The sequence below is a fragment of the Gossypium arboreum genome, chromosome 1 (genome assembly GCF_025698485.1).
Source record: "Gossypium arboreum isolate Shixiya-1 chromosome 1, ASM2569848v2, whole genome shotgun sequence".
NCBI lineage: Eukaryota > Viridiplantae > Streptophyta > Magnoliopsida > Malvales > Malvaceae > Gossypium > Gossypium arboreum.
In genome coordinates this window covers 96,876,507-96,901,331 of record NC_069070.1, presented here as the reverse complement: position 1 = coordinate 96,901,331, position 24,825 = coordinate 96,876,507, and positions in this window count along the sequence as shown.

Here is a 24,825-nt window from a genome sequence, read left to right as displayed (position 1 = left end):
TATAATTTAGGTATTTGAATACCATGTTCGGTTGTCATATGGTTTGAATATTGAATTTTATGAAGTGTATTGTAACAACCCGTTTTTGGGTCAGATCGGAACAGTGGTTTCGGAACCACAAATTCGAAGTCAAAAATATTTATTTTATTATTTTAATAAGGTTTACAGTATGATATAATGTTCGTGTGAAAATTTTGTAAAGAAATTTTCCGTTTGAGTGGTTAATTCGGTAAAAAGGACTAAATCGAGCAAAGCGTAAAAGTTGAATTCTATAAGTTAAAAGTATTAAATGGCTATGGAATTAAATAGACAAGGTCCTTATGTGGTAAATAGCCCATTTATGAGATAATGGAGGTTAGTGGAGTGGCATTTGGTGTATTTAGTAATATTTTTAAAGGGTAAAAAGGTAAATAGGTAATTAAAGTTAATAATAAATAAAATAAAAGCCAAAACCATCTTATATTTCTTCATCTTCCACCAAATATAGAGAAAAGAAACAACCATGGTTGTGTTTTAGGGCTCGGCATCTTCATGGCTCAATTTGTAAGTGTTTTGAGCTCGGTTTTTTATGATTTTTATGTTTTTGTGATCGTTGCTTCGTGTTCTAGCTAGCACGTACCCTAATTTCTTAATTTTTTGATGAATTTATGAGTTTCCATTGATGATAGCTTGATGTTTTTGAGTGTTGATGATGGAAAATAAATCATTGTTGCTAGATTAACAAGTTTTATAAAGTGATTTTGAGTAAAAATGTCAATTTTGGACCAAATTATATAAGGTGGAAATTTAGTTGTTAAAATGTGAAATAAATTGAAAATATGGGCTGATAGTAATAAATGGAAAATTTGGCTAGCTTGGGTTTGTGTTTAATTTCATGAAATTGTGATTTTAAGTGATAAGGACTAAATTGCAAAAATATGAAATAATAGGGGAAAAGTGTAATTTTGCCAAAATGTGTAAAATGTGTTAAATTGAATGAAATTTTGATTAAATAAGTAAATTTTGATATTATATAGATTGAGATAATCGAGAATTCGATCTAGAACGGGGGAAAAACAAAATACTGGACTAATTGATCTGTTTCGTCGTTTTAACGATCGAGGTAAGTTTGCATGTAATAAGCATTGTCAAATTTTATGCTTTTAATGCTTTGATATTATATAAATTATACATACGTGACTATTGTTATGTTTAATGACATATAGGCTAAAAAAAAATTGGCACTTAGTGTGCAGTTCGAAATAACTTCGGCTAAATCTGGCACTTGGTGTGCGATTGGAGATAGCTTCGGCTATATATGTATATGGCACTTAGTGTGCAAAATATTAAGAATGGCACTTGGTGTGCGATATATTGAGTATGGCACTTAGTATACGAGACATCGAAGATACAACGGCATTACATGTATGTATGAAATAGTAAGGATCGGTACAGGTATGTACATGAGTTCTGATGCATCTTTGTAACAAAGTAAATAAGTCATGTTTATGAGAAAGATTTTGTAATGACCTCGTGCTTATGGGTTCATGCTTATGTTGTATAAATATGTATTTATACCATGATGGTGGAAATGATTGGCAAAGGTGTGATGAGCTTATTTATCATCATTTTTGTACTAAAACTGTTTTCGACAATAGTTGTAGTCCAACTTTTTAAATTCACCAAAAATTGTGGAAATCAATTTAGAGAATTAATAAAATATGAAATTATATCTTATTGAGTCTATTTTTACATAGAAGAAGCAGTGTACGAAAAGAATTTCAGATTATGAGATATTTGAATTTTCGTGAGATAGGGTCAGAATGATCTCGGAATCCCCTATTTTGATTTTCAAAAATCATTAAAAGTTGTAAAATAATAATTATGGGTTATATTTTATATGCTTAGAATCTTTTATGAGTCTATTTTCTAAAAAAAACGAGAACATCATTCGAATTCTTATGAGGATATAGTTAATTTTTAGTGAAGAGGGGTCGGAACTGTCAGACAGAGAAAAAGGGGTAACTTTGAAGAATAAACTGTACTTATTAGATAAACCAAAAAAAAATTTAAATTTTATGGTAAGAAGATATGTGAGTCTAGTTCCAGGTAAAATTAATGGATCTTAATTTGGAACTCCATAGCTCCAAAAATAAATAATTTAACTACTTTGACTCGAGTAGACAGCTTGACTGAAATTTGAACAAATAGTGGAATAATATGCAATTATAATTGTGATACCTTGAGAACATGTTGTAAGAATTTGAAAAACGCATATTAATTAATTTCTTATTATTTTCATATGAACTTACTAAGCTTTATAGCTTACCCCCTCCATTTTCATCTCTTATAGGTTTATATAGCTAGCTCGGGTTGGAGATCGCCGGAGATTCAATCACACTATCAAGCTATCTTTTGGGGTATAAGTATTCAAATACTTAAGTCTATGGCATGTATAGGGGCTCTATCTTTGTAATTATGTCAATGATAATGTAGCATATGTTAGCCTAGCTATACATGCTATATTACTACTCTTGATAGTGTGACATCTCCTAGCTCTAACGAATTTGTTTTGTAAGTAGAGATGACCTCCAACCGAGCTATTTTTCGATAATGTTGAAAATGATATTGAGATGATTGAAATGTGCCTATGATGTGTCGAAATTTAGAAAGGTGTGAATATAAGTTGTAACACCCCTTACCCCTACCCAAGGCCGGGATAAGGTACGAGGCGTTACCGGACAAACATACAAACATTAAACTAAAATACGGGCCATAAAATTTCATTCATATTTCAAAACGTTCATTCACTTACACATAGTCCCTTATTTGAGTTTACGAAACCCAAAACATACTTTAGAAAGGGTTCGGGACTAAATCGAGAACTTACAAAAATCTTGGAAATTTCATGCTTTAAGGCTCCACACGCCCGTGTCCCAAAGTCGTGTTCCATACATGGCTGAGACACATGGTCGTGTCTCTGCCTGTGTGGAATATACCTAGGCTATTTTCCAAGCTTTGGTCAACCTTAATCTCTTACACACTTATACAAAATCAAAAGCATATAACATGGTATTCATTTAATGATTAAATATTCTCAATTAAACCACAAACATAGCATTTGTATGCCATCATACATGTGTATCTCATACTCATTTTACCTTGTTTATTATAGTACCACTTATACATTTATACTAAGATTATCATCTTACCAAATATCTTCAGCTTAATCATCAAGCATTCATATTTAAAACTAGATCATATCTTTATAAAATACCATAATTCAGATGCGCAAAATAACATGTTTGCCTGAAACATTTCAATTCAACTCCATACCCAACAAGCATTATATTGAGACTAGTCATATATATATATATATATATATATATATGCATGCATGTCATGATACATATCATTCTCTTTCTATTTTCTTATAAACACATATCATTTATTTCATTATATCAATATTTCATATACCATATTTTCCATGTATTCCACATATATTTATTTTCCTCCTCCTCCTCTCCATTCCACATCCTTAATGTATATAGCATTCTTGTAAGTACGATTACACAATTTACTAATAAATGCTCACATCAAACTGTCCACACGAGTCATAGTCACTTACTTATTTATAATTCGAGCTACAGAGATCCAAATTAAGATTCCTAAATTTATCCTAAAACTAGACTCACATATCTTTCCACCATAAAATTTTCATAATTTTTGGTTTAGCAAATTAGTACAGTTTATTCATTAAAAGTTCCCCTGTTTCACATTCTGACAGTTCTGACCTCTCTTCACTAAAAATTAATTATCTCACAATACAGAAATAGGATAATGTTCTTGTTGATTTATATTGAAAATAGACTCATTAGGGATTTTAAAAATATAAGTTTAAGCCTCTAATTATTTTTATCCAAATTTTTGTGATTTTCCAAAGTCAGAACAGGGGATCACATAATCATTCTATACCAGTCTCACAAAAACATAAATATATCAAAATATAGAACTCATTTTCTTGCTCTGTTTCTTTTATATGAAAATAGACTCATTAAGATTTAATTTTATATCTCATTCAGTCTCTGATTCAATTTCTATTATTTTTGGTGATTTTTCAAAATCACATCACTGCTACTGTCCAAAACAGTTTTATTGCTAATTCACTCTTTCACACTTTCTTTGTATTAACCTCATTTTAACATACATATCACGAATCATTTTCACCACATTTCATACATCACAAGTATAGGCCCATGATCACAAGGTCACCATAAAATCATCCTCATATATAACTTACTTGTTTATAACCTTACCACATCCTGGTCACTTAATGAACACATCATTCACATAACCAAGTTCATGCACTTATTCATCACAAAACTCACAAAGCAATACATAGAGAGTCTCCCGTTGAACACTTTGGATCAATCCTTGATACTTGGTGGTTTCAGCACATAGCTCCACCCATCATATAGTTCGGCTCTCTTGTACACATGGTGAACACTCAGTACCACCCATGTGACCTAGCCAATTTATCTCGTAGCTCTCTTGTCTACATGGTGTCCTTCACCGGAACCACGTGTGCGACCTAGCTACATATATCCCAGTAGCTCTCTTGTCTACATGGTGTACACATAGTATCACCCATGCGACCTAGCTACATCATAATGTCTTGTAGCTCTCTTGTACACATGATGTGCACTCAACACCATACATGTGACCTAGCTACACACTATCTCAGATCATCCAATCTTTCCAAGGTTCAACTGGATTTCTCTCTTTTCCAACAATTTCACCAATCAAGTAATTATCCACAAACATATTTCTAATATTATTATAAAATATCATAATACAAGTAATATTGATGTATTACTTACATATAAACTTACATCTCATTTAATATCAAGGCAATAACATTAAATTACACATTGCCTTATTAAAAATCATATGAACTTACAATTTCCCATAATATCCATAATCATAGAGATCACATTTATGTATAATAATTCAATGCACTTCATCCACCATAGACATATTTTTAAATCAATTCATAAACTTGGCACCATAATCATTTAATTTAACATAATTCAATTAATTCACTAAATTTAACTTTCAAATATAAATTACAAACATTATTGTCAGTATTATTATCATACCAACTTACATACTTTCAACACCTCGAAATTATAATAAATATATCAAATTTACATTGAAACATGCATAAATTAATGCTTATTATACATATGAACTTACCTCGATACTAAAACGATCATTTTACCAACTTTCCCAATTTTCGATTTTTCTCTCATTCTAGGTTCAAATCTCATTTTCTGGGATCTAAAACATCATATTTTACTTATTTAATTGATTTACTATTCAAAACAGTCCTTAACTCAAAATTTGGAAAAATTACAATTTTGCCCCTAAATTTTTGCATATTTACACTTTTGCCCCTAGGCTCAAGAATTAAACTTTATCCCTTATTATTATGTTTTATGACATGCTGATCACTTTTTACTTCTATGGCAACATCAAATTCTCACTCTAACATATACTTATGACTACTAGGTATTTTTACCGATTAAGCCCTTTTACTCGTTTTCACTCAAAATCGAGTAGCACAAGTTGTCTAACATAATTTAAAACCTCATATTCTATTATAAAACAGCAAAATAAACACATTTCACCTATGGGTATTTTTCCAAATATGAACCCTAGCTTAAATTATTGCTAGAATAAGCTTAATCAAATTACCGGGATTCTAAAAACGTAAAGAACTTGAAAAACGAGGTTAGAACGGACTTACTATTGAGATTGGAAAGCTTGAAAACGCTAGCCATGGCTTACCCCATTCTAATTTTGGCCTCCATGAAAAAGATGAGTCAATTTTGGCTTTATTTTCCCTTTTTATTTCTTTTAATTACCAAATGACCAAAATGCCCTTCCTTACTAAACTTTCAAAAATTCCATCCATGTCCAATTTTTTTCCATCACTTAGAAATTGGTCAAATTGCTATTTAAGACCTCCTAATTAATATTTCAAAGCAATTTCATACTAGAAACGTCTAGAATGCAAGTTTTGCAACTTATTCAATTTAGTCCCTAACTTCAAATTGAGCACTTTATGCATAGAATTTCTTCATGAAATTTTCACACAATCATGAAATCATATCATAGACCTCAAAATAATCATAAAATAATTATTTCTATCTTGGATTTTATGGTCCCAAAACCTTTGTTCCAACTAGACCCAATTTTGGGCTATTACATAAGTTCATGATATGTATGTGTTAATATATGAAATGAGATAACTATAAGTTGAGAAATGTGGAAACATGGAATGAAATGGAAGTTTATGTTGTGATAAGTTTATCCATGTGTATTGGTTTTAGTATGATGTTATGTACCCAAACTATCTGATTAAGTGAATATGATAAGCTAATTTACTCAAGTTGACGGAATGTGTGTTTATGTACAGTTATCGAATAATGTATAATCAGTATGTTCATATGGTTGAATCTTATGTTTAAATTTCTAAATTAAAGGTATTATAATGTTATGTTTTATGGTTTTGATATGGAATCATAAATAATATGATAATATGAAATTGAGTTGAAAGATCAAATTAAGTAGAACGTAGGAAATGAGTACGATTATTCGATGATAAATTGACGAATAAGACCATGGTTGGACCATGACAATACATGTGGTACGTGTAAGACCATAGCTGGGCTATGGCATCGTAATAGTGTATAAGACCATAGCTGGGCTATGGCATCGTGATGACATGTAAGACCATAGCTAGGCTATGGCATCATGATGACATGTAAGACCATAGCAGGGCTATGGCATCGTGATACGTGTAAGACCATGCTTGGGACATGGCATCGATATGAGACCCTGTGTAAGACCATATCCAGGATATGGCATCAGCATCGATATGAGATCTTGTGTAAGGCCAATCTGGGATATGACATCAGCATCGATATGAGATCTTGTGTAAGACCATATCTGGGATATGATATCGGCATCAATATGAGATCCTGTGTAAGACCATATCTGGGATATGGCATCAGCATCGATATGAGATCCTGTGTAAGACTATATCTGAGATATGGCATCAGCATCAATATGAGATCTTGTGTAAGACCATATCTGGGATATGACATCGGCATCGATATGAGATTACGTGTAAGACCATATCTAGGATATGGCTTTGGTATGAAATTTCGTGTAAGACCATGTCTGGGATGCGGCATCGATATGTGATTTCGTATAAGACCATGTCTGGGACATGGCATCGATGTGAGACTTTGTGTAAAACAATAGTTAGACTATGGCATCGAGTAAACGACATACTCAGACCCGTAAGACGTTTTCTAATTTGACAAATGTTGGTAGGTAAAATTGAAGTTAAATGTTGAAATTTAATTAGATACTGATATTGGGCTCAAGTAAGTAAATTTGCTATTTGAAATTGTGGATGACAGAAACATTTGTAAAATAAATATGTTAATTTGCTTGGAGTAAAATATGTGATTATGATGAAATTATATTGACGAAGAATGTTGAGTCATATGTGTGTATTTATGAGAGTCAAGTTAAAGGTTTTACAACTCCCCATTACCAATGTTGCTTTTGTGATGAAAATTTTACGAGAATTATGTCGAATAAGTTCATAAGTGTGAAAACTAAAGAGTTTGACGTTGAAATAATTAGTAATGCACATAGAGATGAGAATAGTTTGGAAAGTAAAAATAGTTTGGGTGAAATATCGGAATTGTAACACCCCTATCCCGTAACCGTCACCGAAATAGGTGAGGGGCATTACCGGACTTGTAACTCATGCCAGATCAGTAAAATTTTGAACATTTTCTTGGAGTAAAGATCATTCAATTGGATAATTGCTAGACACAACCAGGGATAAAATTTAAAACTTATAAAAGTAAACATTCAAAAGATGTCATATTAACATGGCTTATATACATTAACCAAAATATCCTCCCACTACTAGTCTATTCTATACATGCCATAAGATAATCCAAAACATAGTAGTACCAAATAGTGGATAGTGATAGTGTGACAAGTTGCTGACGATCCTCGAGCAAAAAGGCCAAAATCAACAATCTATAAAATAGAGAAACATAACAACAGAGTAAGCTTTTGTAAGCTTAGTAAGTCTTAAGCAATTTAAAACTAGTGAACTCAAATATAACCAATTTGTTTATTTGATTCACATATAACATTTCATTTCATATCTATAGTTATCCTCATCAGACAAATCAAAATGTATATCCCCCAATATCCTATAGTATTTCTCCAAAACTGAATACTCACATATTTATATGGCATTTTCATATTTGCTTTTCACTTTACAATCATGATTTAATTCTGATGGGTCTAACATGTACAAGTATTTATCACATACCTGACCAACCAAATTAAAAGTCGATCTTACGAATTCTCATATAACCTCTTTCTAGGTATACTACCTTTTTTGGCCGAATATACACGATTACGTAATACACAATAAGCAGATAAATTCTCACTTGATAGTGATCTCTTATAAACATAGGTACATTACATATTTTCACCTAACTTTTCACATTGACCAAATGCACAATAATCATAGAACAGTCTTATTGCTTTACTCACATATGCATTACATAACAACCTTGTGATTTAATCCAAATCAAGCTTAAATATAATCTCAAAATACATACCTGACCAACTTAACGTATTGAACGTATTTATTACCAATTGTTACTGTGAAGTCGTATAATCTTATGCTTTACTCGAATCTTCAGCGAGACCTTTAACTCGAATAATCCCCACACGTAGTCATCGGGTCTTACCCGGGCATAATCTCCACACGTAGCCATCGGGTCTTACCCGGAATATATTTCCAAGTTTCATGTACATTTAATCACATGTTACAACATTCACATCGACTGTCATATTTGTAATTCATTTGTCTCATCAAATATCTAAATATACACACCTTTCACATTTGGTCATTCGGCCATAATATATACACATCTCATACATATTTCACATTAGCCATTCGGCTTTACAACATATACATATCTCATACATATTTCACACTAGCCATTCGGCTTTACCACACATATATATATTTATCTTGTACATCAATTTCAGCAATAGCTTATAAGCAACTCAATTAGTTTCATCAATGTTTACAACAAAATCACATATTCACTACAAGTTGTTTTCCTGAGCAACAGTCATTAAATTACTTGTAACTGGAGCTGCGAAACTCCAAATGAAGTGCTATTAATTTTCCCTGAAAACAGACTCATATATCTTCTATCCATAAATTTTCAGAATTTTTGGTTTGACCAATCAATACCATAATTTTTCTTACAGTTTCCCCTATTTCACTGTTTGACTATACTGACCACTCTTCACTGCGAATCAACTTTCTCATTGTACAGAATTCAAAATATGTTCTTGTTTGTTTCATTTGAAACTAGACTCATTAAGGAGTCTAAGCATATAAATTTTATCTTATAAAAAATTTTTTGTGTGGTTTATAATGATTTTCTAAAAAAATAGGGGATTTCGGAGTCATTCTGATACTATCTCACACAACTTTAAATATCTCTTTATAAGAAATTCATTTGCTTACACGGTTTCTTTTATAAGAAACTAGACTAATTAAGCTTTGATTACATATTTTATTCAGCCTATAATTCCACACCAACAATTTATGGTGATTTTCTAAAATCACGTTATCTGCTTCTTGTCCTAAGCAAATTATTACAATTTGCTCTTAAATTTCCAAGTCCAAACACTTATGTACTTACCATTTGAGTTTAAAACATATCATGGCCACATCACATCTTATTAAATCAACTCATTATGTCCTATTATGATTGAATTTACTCAACATTTAATCACTTAAAACTTACCTCGGAAGTGGTCGATTTACTAGATATCCACGGCTATTCGTTTACTTTCTCTTTCCCTATCCGACTTTGATCCTCTTTGCTCTTAAGCTTAAGTAAAACAATAGATTTGCTTAAGTACTTAACTAATATTATTCACTTGACAATCACATTTGGCAATCACATATCATTTAATCTATATCTAAAACAATAGATTTCAATATGTATCATATTTAATAAAACATGCCATGACTCGATTTCATGCTTATTTAATTTATATCTAATTCACATTCACAAGCAAAGAGTCGCTTAATTTATCATGCTTTCTTATACATGAATTTAATCATACTTTGAATGTCCTTATGTGTACATGGTACATACATAAGGCATATATATATATATATATATATACCTATATATGACCATTACAATTTAAACATTTAATCATAATTGGCAAGTTTTATTTCAACTATTTAAGGTGCAAACCAATTATGTTATTCATTAACATTTCGTCATATTAAATCTTTGATTAACCAATTTAACACATACCAAAATCCAATCATACATCTAACCTTTATCTCAATACCAAACCGAGTTATAAGATTCTAAGCATATCATTAAACATACCTATTCAATTTAGCTAATTTCATAGCCGATTAATCACCTTACCCCACATTACTCAATGCCGAATATTAACCCAACATCACAAGCATAATCACCATGAAACTTACCTTAATACACATTTTATCCCATTGCCGAATACATATATATATCATCAAATAAATATTTATTCACATAACAACAATTCATTCACATCTCTATAAATGATCATAATCAGACATTATAAACAAATCAACTAGTTTAGCATTCAAATTCTTCTAACCATTCCTCAATCAATTACTCAATGAACAACAATCCAAGCACATCAAAGCATAGTCGAATGTATCATTCTTCTTAAATTCAAAAATAAATGCATGGGCTAACTTCAAAATCTATTTAACAACTCAACTTTACCAAAATTATCAAGAAATTAAGCCAAACATACCTCCAATTGCTAATATAATTGCTATACGTCTAAGGGCCCCCTTTTGTTCTTCTTTGATCCTAAGAATCGGCTATTGAGAGAAAGAATGGATAAAACTTTGTTTTCATCCCTTTTTTTTTCATTATAAAACTTTATTTCATATTTTATAAGTCTTTATTTAATTCTTTAACAAAATGTATATAATATCATTTAGTAGCCATCATTACAACAAATAAAATACATATTTTCTCACCTAAAACCATCATGGTCGGCCATTATCATGAAAAATGGGGACTTTGACATGCAAGTCCCCATATTTAATCCATGCAACAATTTGGCCATTTTAAAAATTAACCAACACATTTTCAATGTTTCTCACATAAGCCCTTTTGATTAAATTCGCATTCAATTGACAAAATCAAAGCATCAAAATTTCACACATAAATTGTAACATAAAATAGACATGAAATTTAACAATCAATTATTTGTGTGACTCGGTTTTGTGGTCTCGAAACCACTTCCCGACTAGGGTCAAATTAGGGATGTCACAGGAATGTTTTAAGGATTATACGGATTATGTAATGTTATGGTTAAAGAAGAAAATTAGTCTCGGTTATTTGACTCAATAGGGTATGGGGTCTAAAGATATGTTTGCTGAAATTTCCTCCTAATTGGTTTTCATTAATGACTGGAATACTACAGTTTTACATTTTTTATCTGTGCTGATTATGTTTATTGTGATGGTATTTCTGGATTCGGTATCAGAATTGTGGAAAATTCTAGTATCTGGATTTCTCTGATTTTCAATGTAATGAATTATCATTGGCAAAGGCATAAATGATGGAAACCCAAGTTTAAAATGTGTACTGATTTTCTTTTCTCGGGTAAGCTTGACTAAGGTTAGTAAGTTTAATCAGAATATCTCTTTTTCCTTGAGCTAATATGGTTGTGAGATCTTTGATTTGCACGATAAGAGAATTATGAACAAGTGCATGTACTTGGGTTGTAGTAACAGAATGAAAAAAAAAGTACCTTGATATGTTATTATTTGATAGTGGAAATCAACTCAGTTGTTTATATCGGTGTGAACTGATTTGTTGAGATGTGAATTGAGTTATGTGTATTTAAAGGATTCTCTGGTATGGTAATGAATTTTTGTGCAATCATGAGTATATAGATATATAGATAATCTAAATAAGAAATTATATTATCGAGAGTATGATACGGAACTATGCTTATTGGATTGTTCTAACCGAATGATGTTGTTATGAGTTAAAGTTGTTCTAGTTAATGAGATTATCATGTTCGTGAAAGTTGAATGATCGATGCAAGTTAGCAAAGTTGGAAACAGTTGAAAGTATTATTAACTAAAGCTTTAGTGCTGAGTTCAGTTTGGATTAAGTAAAGAATTTATGATTTTTAGTAATGTACTATTGAACTGATTGAAATATGTTTCATTATGAGAATGTAAACAAGGAGTTTGTACTTCCAGACAGTTAAAGTCACAATAAAAGAGAACTATTAGATTAGCAATTTAAAGACGACCACTTTTTTTCTGTGTTGTGAATTCGATGATATCATGTGTTCAACCGAAAATGTCATATGCTTCCTGAATCTTAATGGATTAAAGTATCTAATGTTACTGAAAAAGATCTGGAATTAAGACAGTATCAATGATTTGAGATATTGAAAGACTCTAAATAGTTGTTGATTAATCTCTGAGAAAACAAATATAGTTATAGATGCCGAATGGAAAGATCTTTGCTTATTTTGTGCAAATGATTACTTGATTGATCTTATTTGATGATGGCCTGATGTTAGCTAAATAAAAAGATAAAGTGATGTTTTCCTTGCGATTTTGAAAAACTCATAAACATGTTAGTGAATTGCAAGCTAAACGGGTACAATGTGAAATGACTTTCGATTCCGAATTTCAGAAGTTTTTTGTATGAGGCTCAGTAGTAGCTCGTTTTTTCATCCGAGAGTAACAAAATGTATAGTTATATGAAGTAAATGTTTTGGTGTAGGGTATGAAACCCGATATTTCTAATTTTGTGCTCAGATGTTGAATTGTCAATAGGTTTAATCCGAAGATCAAATGTATTCAGGTCTAATACAGTCAGTAATGGTAAGGGTGCGATAAAGAGATAGAGTCACTATAGACTTCGTATTGTGGTAGTCATTATCACCAATAAAAGAGATGTTATTTTTATTGTGGTTGATTATTTGGCCAAAAATCTACATGATTTCTTTAGTATATACAGAGTTCCTATTTGACAAATCAACTGAGCTATGTGTTCTGAGTGAGTAATTCAAAATTTTAACAATATGCTCCGGCACTATGTGTTAAAGTTCAAAGGCTATGGGAAAAAGGTATGTGAGGCTGAAATCGATTTGTGACCCTGAGAAATTAGTGAAAGTGATCCATAATCTTTGGACGCAACTTCTTCTGGTAAAATTTTTGGGGACGAAAATCCCTAAAAGAAGTGAGAGTTGAAACAACCCGTTTTTGGGTCAGATCGAAACAGTGGTTTCGAAACCACAAATTCAAAGTTGAAAATATTTATTTTATTATTTTAATAAGGTTTACAGTATGATATAATGTTCGTGTTAAAATTTTGTAAAGAAATTTTACCATTTGAATGGTTAATTCAGTAAAAATGACTAAATCGCGTAAAGCGTAAAAATTGAATTCTATAAGTTAAAAGTATTAAATGGCTATGGAATTAAATAGACAAGGTTCTTATGTGGTAAATAGTCCATTTCTGAGATAATGGAGGTTAGTGGAGTGGCATTTGGTGTATTTAGTAATATTTTTAAAGGGTAAAAAGGTAAATAGGTAATTAAAGTTAATAATAAATAAAATAAAAGACAAAACCATCTTATATTTCTTCATCTTCCACCGAATATAGAGAAAAGAAACAGCCATGGTTGTGTTTTAGGGTTCAGCATCTTCATGGCTCAATTTGTAAGTGTTTTGAGCTCGATTTTTTATGATTTTTATGTTTTTGTGACCGTTGCTTCGTGTTCTAGCTAGCCCGTACCCTAATTTCTGAACTTGTTGATGAATTTATGAGTTTCCATTGATGATAGATTGATGTTTTTGAGTGTTGATGATGGAAAATAAATCATTGTTGTTAGATTAACAAGTTTTATAAAGTGATTTTGAGTAAAAATGTCAATTTTGGACCAAATTATATAAGGTGGAAATTTAGTGGTTAAAATGTGAAATAAATTGAAAATATGGGCTGATAGTAATATATGGAAAATTCGGCTAGCTTGGGTTTGTGTTTAATTTCATGAAATTGTGATTTTAAGTGATAAGGACTAAATTACAAAAATGTGAAATAATAGGGGCAAAAATTTAATTTTTCTAAAATATGTAAATTGTGTTAAATTGAATGAAATTTTGATTAAATAAGTAAATTTTGATATTATATAGATTGAGATAATCGAGAATTGGATCTAGAACGGCGGAAAAACAAAATACCGGACTAATTGATCCGTTCCGTCATTTTAACGATCGAGCTAAGTTTGTATGTAATAAGCATTGTTAAATTTATTCTTTTAATGCTTTGATATTATATAAATTGTATCTAATGCTTTGATATTATATAAATTGTATCTACATGACTATTATTATGTTTAACGACATATCGGCTAAAAAAAATCGGCACTTAGTGTGCGGTTCGAAATAGCTTCGACTAAATGTGGCACTTGGTGTGCGATTGGAGATAGATTTGGCTATATATGTATATGGCACTTAGTGTGAAAAATACTAAGAATAGAACTTTGTGTGCGAGATATTGAGTATGGCACTTAGTGTACGAGACATCGAAGATGCAACGGCATTGCGTGTATGTATGAAATGGTAAGGATCAATATAGGTATGTACATGAGTTATGATGCATCTTTGTAACAAAATAAATAAGTAAGTCATGTTTATGAGAAAGATTTTGTGATGACCTCGTGATTATGGGTCCATAATTTTGTTCTATAAATATGTATTTATACCATGATGGTGGAAATGATTGGCGAAGGTGTGATGAGCTTATTTATCATCATTTTTGTACTAAAACTGTTTTGGACAGTAGCTGTAGTCCAAATTTGTAAATTCACCAAAAATTGTGGAAATCGAGTTATAGGATGAATAAAATATGAAATTATAGATTATTGTGTCTATTTTTACATGGAAGAAATGATGTACGCAAAAGAACTTCAGATTATGAGATATTTGAATTTTCATGTGACAGGGTCAGAATGATCTAGGAATCCCCTGTTCTGATTTTTAAAAATCATTAAAAATGTAAATAAATAATTATGGGTTATAGTTTATATGCTCAGAATATTTGATGAGTCTATTTTCTAAATAAACAAACAGGAACATTATTCATATTCTTTATGAGGATGTAATTAATTTTTAGTGAAGAGGGGTCGGAACTATCGAACAGCAAAAAAGGGGTAACTTTGAAGAATAAACTGTACTTATTAGATAAACTAAATTTTTTTTAAATTTTATGGTAAGAAGATATGTGAGTCTAGTTTCAGGTAAAATTAATGGATCTTAATTTGGAGCTCCATAGCTCCAGAAATAAATAATTTAACAACTTTGACTCGAGTAGACAGCTTGACTGAAATTTGAACAAATAGTGGAATAATATGCAATTATAATTGTGATACCTTGAGAACATGTTGTGAGAATTTTAAAAAAGCATATTAATAAATTTCTTATTATTTTCATATGAACTTACTAAGCTTTATAGCTTACCCTGTGACAGCCCAAAATTGACCCTAGTCGGGAAGTGGTTTCGGGACCGCTAAACCGAGTCACCGAAATGTTCTAACGTTATATTTATTGTCTAGAATATGTGAATATGAATGTGTGAAAAATTGAATGTTTGGATTTTGTTAATTGTAAGTGAATTTTATCAAATAGGACTTATGTGAGAAAATTTAAAAATGTGCTAGGCAAATGTAAGGTGGCCTATTAATACATGTGGGAAAATGGTTGTCCTTGCATGTCAAATAACCCCCTTTCCTAAGGTGAGTGGCCGGCCATGACAAGATTATGGGCAAAGGAAACATGTTTCCAACATGTTTTGCTAGTGGTGTATGTAGGAAGCCATAAAATAAAAACTAGCATTAAAGAAATGAAAAAAAATGAGCATGGATGCCCCCATTGTGCCGTAGCTAGAGAGAAAGAAAAGAAAAAAAAGGTTTTGTTCATTCATTGTTCATTCTTTTGGTTGTTCTTGAAAAAAAAGTGAAAGGAAGGAAGATTACCTAGGTCAATTCGGCAAGTATCTTTGACTACTAGGAGGTAAGCATTGAATTTGTTGATTTGGTTTTGTAATATGCTAAGTTGAATGGTGGATGCACTCTTGGTAAGGTCAAGGAAGTTGAGATTTCTTTTGTGTGTCTAGGCAAAATGCCAAATGATTAAGTGTTGGAGATAGGAGCTTACTTAGAATGATAAATTCTTCTCCTATGATTATTTTTTTCTTGCATGTTAAATGGCTCCTACTTAGCCATGCAAAATTTGTAATTTGTATGGATGATTGGAGCATTCGGCTAGGGTATAAAGGAAGGGATTTTGGTTGTTTCATCTAAGTATGGATGATGAATGTGCTATGGAAAGAAATTGGTCTTCCTATGAATATGATTCGTGAATGTTTATATTAGTAAAATAATTTATGTTCAAACACTTGAGGATTCGGCATTGTCCATGACTATTGTGTTTAGGATGTGATTTTGAATATTTCGAATATTGGAAAGTAAGAATAGGTGTGATCGGTCATGGGAATTTGAGATGTTGTACATTAGAATTGAAAATACTTGAGACTAGATTACCTTAATAGTGATAATACATTCGGCCTTGATGCATTAATTGAATGTTGGCTAAGGTTTTGATATTTTGAACAAGGATAGTTGTGAATGGAGTGAAAACCATTAAATTATACACACAAGTATCCAGCAAGAAATTTAACTACTAAATGTATTTATACTAGGAGATCAAGACATCAAAAGGGGAGAATCAAACAAAGGCAAAACAAAGATAATCGAGTAGTCGATTGGAAATCGTTTCATCCAATATAAGGTAAGTCATTAAGCATATATTTGATATTGCTTAAATGATTGTAAAAATCTATGCAATTGTGTTTAATGGGATGATATATATATATATAAATGAAATGTATGTGTATGGAGTGATGACATTTGTTGAATGTAAAAGAAATAGTGAAATGTGCGAAAGTTGCTTTCGGCACTAAGTGTCTTGGCAATACGTGTACGGGTGACGAGATTGGCACTAAGTGTGCATGCTGAAAATATATGGCACTAAGTGTGCATACTGGAAATATATGGCACTAAGTGTGCATGCTGGAAATATACTGACCGGGTGTGCGAGCTCGAAGGGTATGGCACTAAGTGTGCGGGTTTAAAATTGTACAGCACTAAGTGTGCGAGTTTGATTATATAGCACTAAGTGTGCGAGTTGAATACATATAGCACTAAGTGTGCGGATTCACTATATGCTCTTGCATTACAATTGGCACTGAGTGTGCGACATCATCGAGCTAATCCCGGACAGCGGATCGGGTAAGTACCTTGAGCTCATGACGAATAGAAAATACGTTCATGCTCGGGGTTAGTGTGTGATGATTGAAATTGTATGATTATGGTGGAAATGAGTTAGTGTGTGAAAATGCCTCAAATATCTTGTTGTATAGAATATGAAATGTGGATGTATGACTTGGTATGAGATTGAACCGAAAGGTTCGAGGATTTATGGTATAGTTTCAATATGGATGAGTACCTAGCCTCGTTTATTGTTCATGTTGTGATAACTTTATCAATGGATGATTGTTGAATGCTTATGACTTACTGAGTTATAAACTCACTCGGTGTTTTCTTATCACCCATTTTAGGTCTCTCGGACTCGTATTGTTTGCGTGATCGGAACCGTCGTTGAAGTCATCACACCGCTGAAATTTTTGGTATTGTCTTCGTTGTTGAAGAACATTTGGCATGTATAGGCTATTATATTTTGTTGAACTGTGGGTTGTAAACTTTAAGCCATATGAAAATGGCCTATGCGGTCGTCGAGTGGGATGCTAGAACCTATAGCCACGAGTCTTAGAAACTTTAAATTTTGATAAGGTGGCCATAATTTGTGTCATGTACGATGGATGATTAAGGCCAAGGAAAGATTCATGAAATTGGCATAGTCTACTGCAGTAACTGTTGCGGATAGCAGCAGTGAGATGAGATTGAAAAATCACTAAAAATAGTAGAAGTAGAATTAAATAGTGAGTAAATTATGAAATTGAACCTTGATGAATCTATTTTTATATGGATGAAACGAAACGACCATATGAGCAGTATACTGAGAAATATTAAAGTTCTCGTGAGACAGGGCCAGAACGGTTTCTGGGTCCCCTGTCGCAACTTTGAAAATTTACCATAAATTATCCAGAAACAATTAGAAGTCATGCCTTATATGAATAGATTCCCATTTGAGTCTAGTTTCATTAGGAACAAACGGTATGAGCATTAGAGCTCTGTACGAGATGATATTCAAGTTGTAACGCGCAAAGGTCAGTGTAGTCGACCCCTGTAACATGGGTGACTTTAACTAATAAACTGTACCAATTGGCCCGACCAAAAATTCTATAAATAAATCCATGGATGGATATATGAGTCTAAATTCAGGGAAAATTTACGGAATCAGTTTCCGAGTTTTGGAACTCAAGATATGATTTTTAAGGCGACAGTGATGCAGTTTTCCAGCCTGTCTGGAAATGCCAAATTGGTTGGTACCTTGAGAGGATTTGGCCCGTTAACCCCTCGTGTCCGACACCGGCGACGGTCACGAGTATGGGGTGTTACATACCCCCTCCATTTTCATCTCTTATAGGTTTATATAGCTAGCTCGGGTTGGAGATCGCCGAAGATTCAATCACACTATCAAGCTATCTTTTGGGGTATAAGTATTCAAATACTTAAGTCTATGGCATGTATAGGGGCTCTATCTTTGTAATTATGTCAATGATAATGTAGCCAAATGTGTTGGCCTATAATGGTTATAGTCTAATTTATATATAGCCATGAATGATGGCTTATACTGATCATATGATTATTCATGTGTATTTGCCAATGTTTTATCGTGTGATCATGTTGTTTGAAATGGATGACTATGTGTATACGACTTAAGTACTCGATGATTGATTTTGGCATAATTGGCATATGGATAGATTACAGCATAAGTGTGAAATGTGAAAATGTATTAATGATAATCTTGTTATGAAAGTTATTATGATTAATCTTGATAAAGTATGATGCCTTGTGTATGCGTAAGTTGTTATGAGAATGTCATGCATAAGCTATATTTATGATTATTAAGTGTTCATTTATGCCATGTTGGATGCCATTGAGATATGTGAGTGTGCATGTGTTGTGAGGGTGGCAAAATGGCTTGGAACATAGCCTAGCATTTGTCCACACGGGCGTGTGACCCTGCTTCATGATGAAATTTTCTAAGTTTTCCCAAAAGTTTTCAAAGTTTCCTATCTACTCCCAAATCATCTTCGATGCATGTTTAGGGCCTCGTAAGCCCGTTTAAGGGACGTTATACATATGTATGAATGTTTTTGATTTGAATGAAATTTTATGGCCCGATTTTATGTGATTGTGTTTGTTTAAGTCCGGTAATGCCTCGTATCCTGTCCCGGCCTCGGACAAAGGTAAGGGGTGTTACATGTATGAATTATGTTATTAAATTAGGATGATAAAGCATGATTGAAATTGGTATAAATGTGTATGAAATGTTATGGATTGGCTACTTATTGAGTTATAAAATGTTGCAAATTATGTTTGTGCAAGTATGTAAAAATAGAGTGGCAAAATGGCTTTGTAAATAGATTATTTTTGTCCACATGGAGACACGGGCGTGTGTCTAGCCATGTGTGACACATGATCATGTTATACGGTCATGTGTCCCCTGGTGTTGAAATTAAAATGAAGTTAGTATACTACACATGGTCTCACACACAAGCGTGTGACTGGCCGTGTACAAGTCAGTATACCCCCTAATTGGCACATGGCCTAGCACACGGGCCTGTGACTTGGCCGTGTTGCATAAGTCAGTATACCCTACAGGTTTGGCATGGCCTAACACATGGTCTGGTACACAGGCGTGTGTGGCTACTTCAAAGGGCACACGGGCTAGACACACGAGCTTGTGGTTGGCCGTGTAACCTAAGTCAGTATGTACCCCCTGTTTTCACATGGATGGTGACACAGGCATGCCTCACACGGCCTACCCACACGGGCGTGTGTCCTCTGTTTTGAGAAAAAACTTTAAAGTTTCGTGAAGTTTTATAAGTTACCGGTTTAGTCTTGAACCACTCCTAAAGCATGTTTAAGGTCTCATAGGCTATTATAAGGGACAAATTGATTGTGATTGAATGATAATTGTATGAATTGATTGAATACATGACAAAAGTATAGTTACATGAGTTATAAGTTCGGTAATGCTTTGTAACCCTATTCTAGCATTGAATACAAGTAAAGGGTGTTACATTTATTGGTATAAGAGCTACGGTTTAGTCGATTCTTGGACTAACGTAACGTATGTGAGTCTAGCTATACATGTCATATATATAAACTATGATTGTGTGTTGACTCCAAACATTTTCTAATGTGTTTTTATATAGTAAATGGATCATGATCGAGCTGTAGTTGATGAGGTTGAGAGTAATGCGCTTGCTCCTGCTCAAGGGACAGGGCATCTAATCCTAAACACGTAACGGGCAGCCAAGGAGGAGAGGCTAAATAAGCCTTCTTCCAAATGATGAACGTGTGGTTTACTCAATACATTCATATGAACCCGACTACTCAAAAATCTCCACCCCCACCTATTCCCCAACTGATCTCTGTAGTTCCTCAAGGAATAGATCCTTTACGATTGAATAAACCACCTATTAATAAGATATAGAAACATAGAGATGGGGTATTCAGAGCCACTATTATTGATAACCCTGAGAGAGCCGAGTTTTGGCTTGAGAACACAATTCGAGTATTTGATTAATTGTCTTGCACACCTGAAGAATGTTTAAAATGTGTTGTATCACTGGTCAGAGACACTGCGTATCAGAGCTGGAATACTTTGATATTCATATTTCTACGAGAAAGAGTTACTTGGGAATTCTTTCAAGTTGAATTCATAAAGAAATGCATCAGCCAACGATTCATTGATTAGAAATGAAAGAAATTTCTTAAACTGAAATAGGGTCGTATGTCGGTAACAGAATACGAAAGAGAGTTTGTACGACTCAGCAAATATGCTCATAAATGTGTTTCTTTCGAGGCTATAATGTGTAAAAGGTTCAAAGATGGATTAGATGAAGAAATTAGACTGTTGGTTGGGATTCTTAGCTGAAAGAGTTTGTCGTTCTAATTGACAGAGCCTGTAAAGCCGAAGAGCTTAGCAAAGAGAAAAGAAAAGTCGATTCTGAGGCTACAGACTTTAGAAAGAGATTTGCTGGCAAATCACATTAGTCAGCATCAAAGAAATCTAGAGAATATCATCCTCGTTCTACTGCTTCTACGAGAATTTTGATTAGAGATAGAGATGCGAGACATTTCAACTCTAAACCTCAGACAACATCTGTTGCTAGTATGTGTAGTGTTAGAAATGTTAGACCTGAATGTAAGCACGACAATAAGTGACATTAAGATAAATGTAGAATAATGAGTGGAGCTTGTTTTAAATGTGGATCTCTTGGTCATTATCTCCGGGACTGTCCAGAAAAGTCTATAGCTGAAAGAGATCAACTGGCGAAAGTAAGTAATACGGCTACTAGAGAGAGACTACCTCAAAACATTGGAAAAACAAGTGGTAACTGAGGTGCTACGAGAGATTCTGCTATGATATCTGAAGCACGAGCACCTGCCCAAGCTTATGCTATCCGCGCACGAGAGGAGGTATCATCACCAGAAGTTATTACCAGTACTTTTTCTCTTTTCAATACTAATGTAATTGCGTTGATAGACCCTAGACCAACCCATTCATATATTTGAATGAATTTAGTATTTAAAAAGAGTTTACATGTCGAGTCTATAGAGTTTGTAATTAAAGTATTGAACCCTTTAGGCAAGTTTGTTTTAGTTGATAAAATTTGTAAGAATTGTCCTTTGATGACTCGGGGTTACTGTTTTCTGGCTGACTTGATGTTTCTACCGTTCGATGAGTTTGATGTGATTCTAGGTATAGACTAGCTGACTACGCATGATGCAGTTGTGAATTGTAGATGAAAGATTATTGAATTGAAATGTCAAAATGGTAAAATTCTTCGGATTGAGTCTGATGATTCGAGTGAATTACCTACTGTGATATCGTCTATGTTAGCTCAAAAAATGAAAAAGGGCTATAATGCATATCTTGTATACGTACTAGATACAAAGGCGTATGAATCAAAGATTGAATCTGTACCTATTGTTTGTGAGTTTTCAGATATATTTCCAGAAGAATTACTGGGTTTGTCACTGATCAGAGAGGTTGAATTTGGTATTGAATTAATAGTAGGAACAACACTGATATCGATAGCTCCATACAGAATGGCTCCAACAAAATTAAAAGATTTGAAAGCTCAGTTGCAAGAATTGACAGACAGAGGTTTTACACAACCGAGTTATTCGCCCAGGGTGCACCGGTATTATTTCTAAAGAAGAAAGATGGCACGATAAGAATGTATATCGACTATAGATAGCTAAACAAAGTGACTATAAAGAACAAATACCCTCTACCATTGATTGATGATTTATTTTATCAGTTGAAAGGGGCTAAGTATTTTCAAAGATTGATTTGAGATCAGGTTGTTATTAGTTGCGAGTTAAAGATTCAGATGTACCTAAGACTGCATTCAGAACAAGGTACAGACATTATGAATTCCTTATTATGTCTTTCGGATTAACTAGTGCTCCTGCAATTTTCATGGATTTGATGAACCGGATATTCAAACCGTATTTAGATTGATTTGTTGTTGTATTCATTAATGACATTCTGATCTATTCGCAAGATGAATCTGAACATTCCGAGAACTTGAGAGTTGTGTAACAAACTTTATGTGATAAGTAATTATTTGCAAAGTTCAGAAAATGTGAGTTTTAGCTTCAAGAGGTTGGATTTCTAGGGCATATTGTTTCAGCTGAAGGTATTAGAGTTGACCCAAGTAAGATTTCTGCTATTATTGACAAGAAACCTCCGAGAAATGTGTCTGAAGTCCGTAGTTTTTTGGGTTTAATGGGCTATTACTGAAGATTTGTGAAAGGATTTTCGATGATTACGACACCGATGGCACAAATGCTTCACAAAGATGAGAAATTTGATTGGTCAAAAAAATGTCAGTAGAGTTTCAAACAATTGAAAGTACTGTTAACTGAAGCACTAGTTCTAGTTCAACTGAATCGGGAAAAGAGTTTGTAATTTATAGTGACGCGTCATTAAATGATTTGGGATGTGTTCTAATGTAAGAAGGAAAAGTTATGCTTATGCTTCCCGATAATTGAAACAGCATGAAAAAACTATCCGACGCATGACTTAGAGTTGGCTGCAATTGTGTTCGCATTGAAAATTTGGCGACACTACTTATACGGTGAAGCATGCCATATTTATACGAATCACAAAAGCTTAAAATATCTGATGTCACAGAAAGATTTGAATCTACGACAATGAAGATGGCTCGAGTTATTGAAAGATTATGAATTTGTGATTGATTATCACCCGATAAAAGCAAATGTTGTTGCTGATACCCTAAGACAAAAATCTTTGTTTGCATTATGAGCAATGAATACTCAGTTGATGATTTGTGATGATGGGTCTATTTTAGCTGAATTAAAAGCTAAACTGGCATTTTTTCAACAAATCTGTGAAGCTCAGAAAGATGACCGTGAATTGCAAGTTAAACGAATTCAATGTGAGACTATCCCTAATTCATAGTTTCAGATTGGAGCCAATAATTGTTTAAGGTTCCAGAATAGAATTTGCATACCGAGAAATTTCAAGCTCATTCAGAAGATTTTGCACGAAGCACACAACAGTTGCTTATCTGTTCATCCGAGAAGTACCAAAATGTACAACGATTTGAAACAGTTTTATTGGTGGCAAGGCATGAAACCAGATATCTAAATGTTTACTTTGTCAGCAAATTAAAGCTAAACATCAAGTACCATTTGGTTTACTACAATCTGTGATGATTCTTCAGTGGAAATGGGATAGAGTTACAATGGAATTTGCGTTAAGATTGCCCCTAACTCCGAAAAAGAAATATGCTAACTGGGTTGTCTTTGATCGACTAATGAAATATGCTCATTTCATGCCTATACGTATAGATTACTCACTTGATAGACTAGCTGAATTGTACATTTCTGAGATTGTTTGATTACACGGGGTGCCACTATCTATTATTTCTAATAGAGATCCAAGAATTACATCGCGATTCTGAAAGAAACTGCAAGAAGCTCTGGGAACACGGTTGAATTTCAATACTGCTTTTCATCATCAGATCGATGGTCAGACTGAGAGAGTTATTCGGATTCTCGAAGACATGTTGAGATGTTGTATTTTAAAGTTTGAGGGTAGTTGGGAAAAGTACTTACCGTTGATTGACTTCGCGTATAACAACAATTTTCAAACGAGTATAAATATGGCACCGTACGAAGCTTTATATGGTTGCAAACATCAAACTCCACTATACTGGACTGAGCTAAGTGAGAAAAAGATTCACGAGGTTGAATTGATTAGAGAAACTAAAGAAAAATTGAAAATGATTCTCGACAATTTAAAACCAGCTTCAGATCGACAGAAATCATACACTGATTTGAAACGTAAAGAAATTGAGTTTCAAGTCGAGG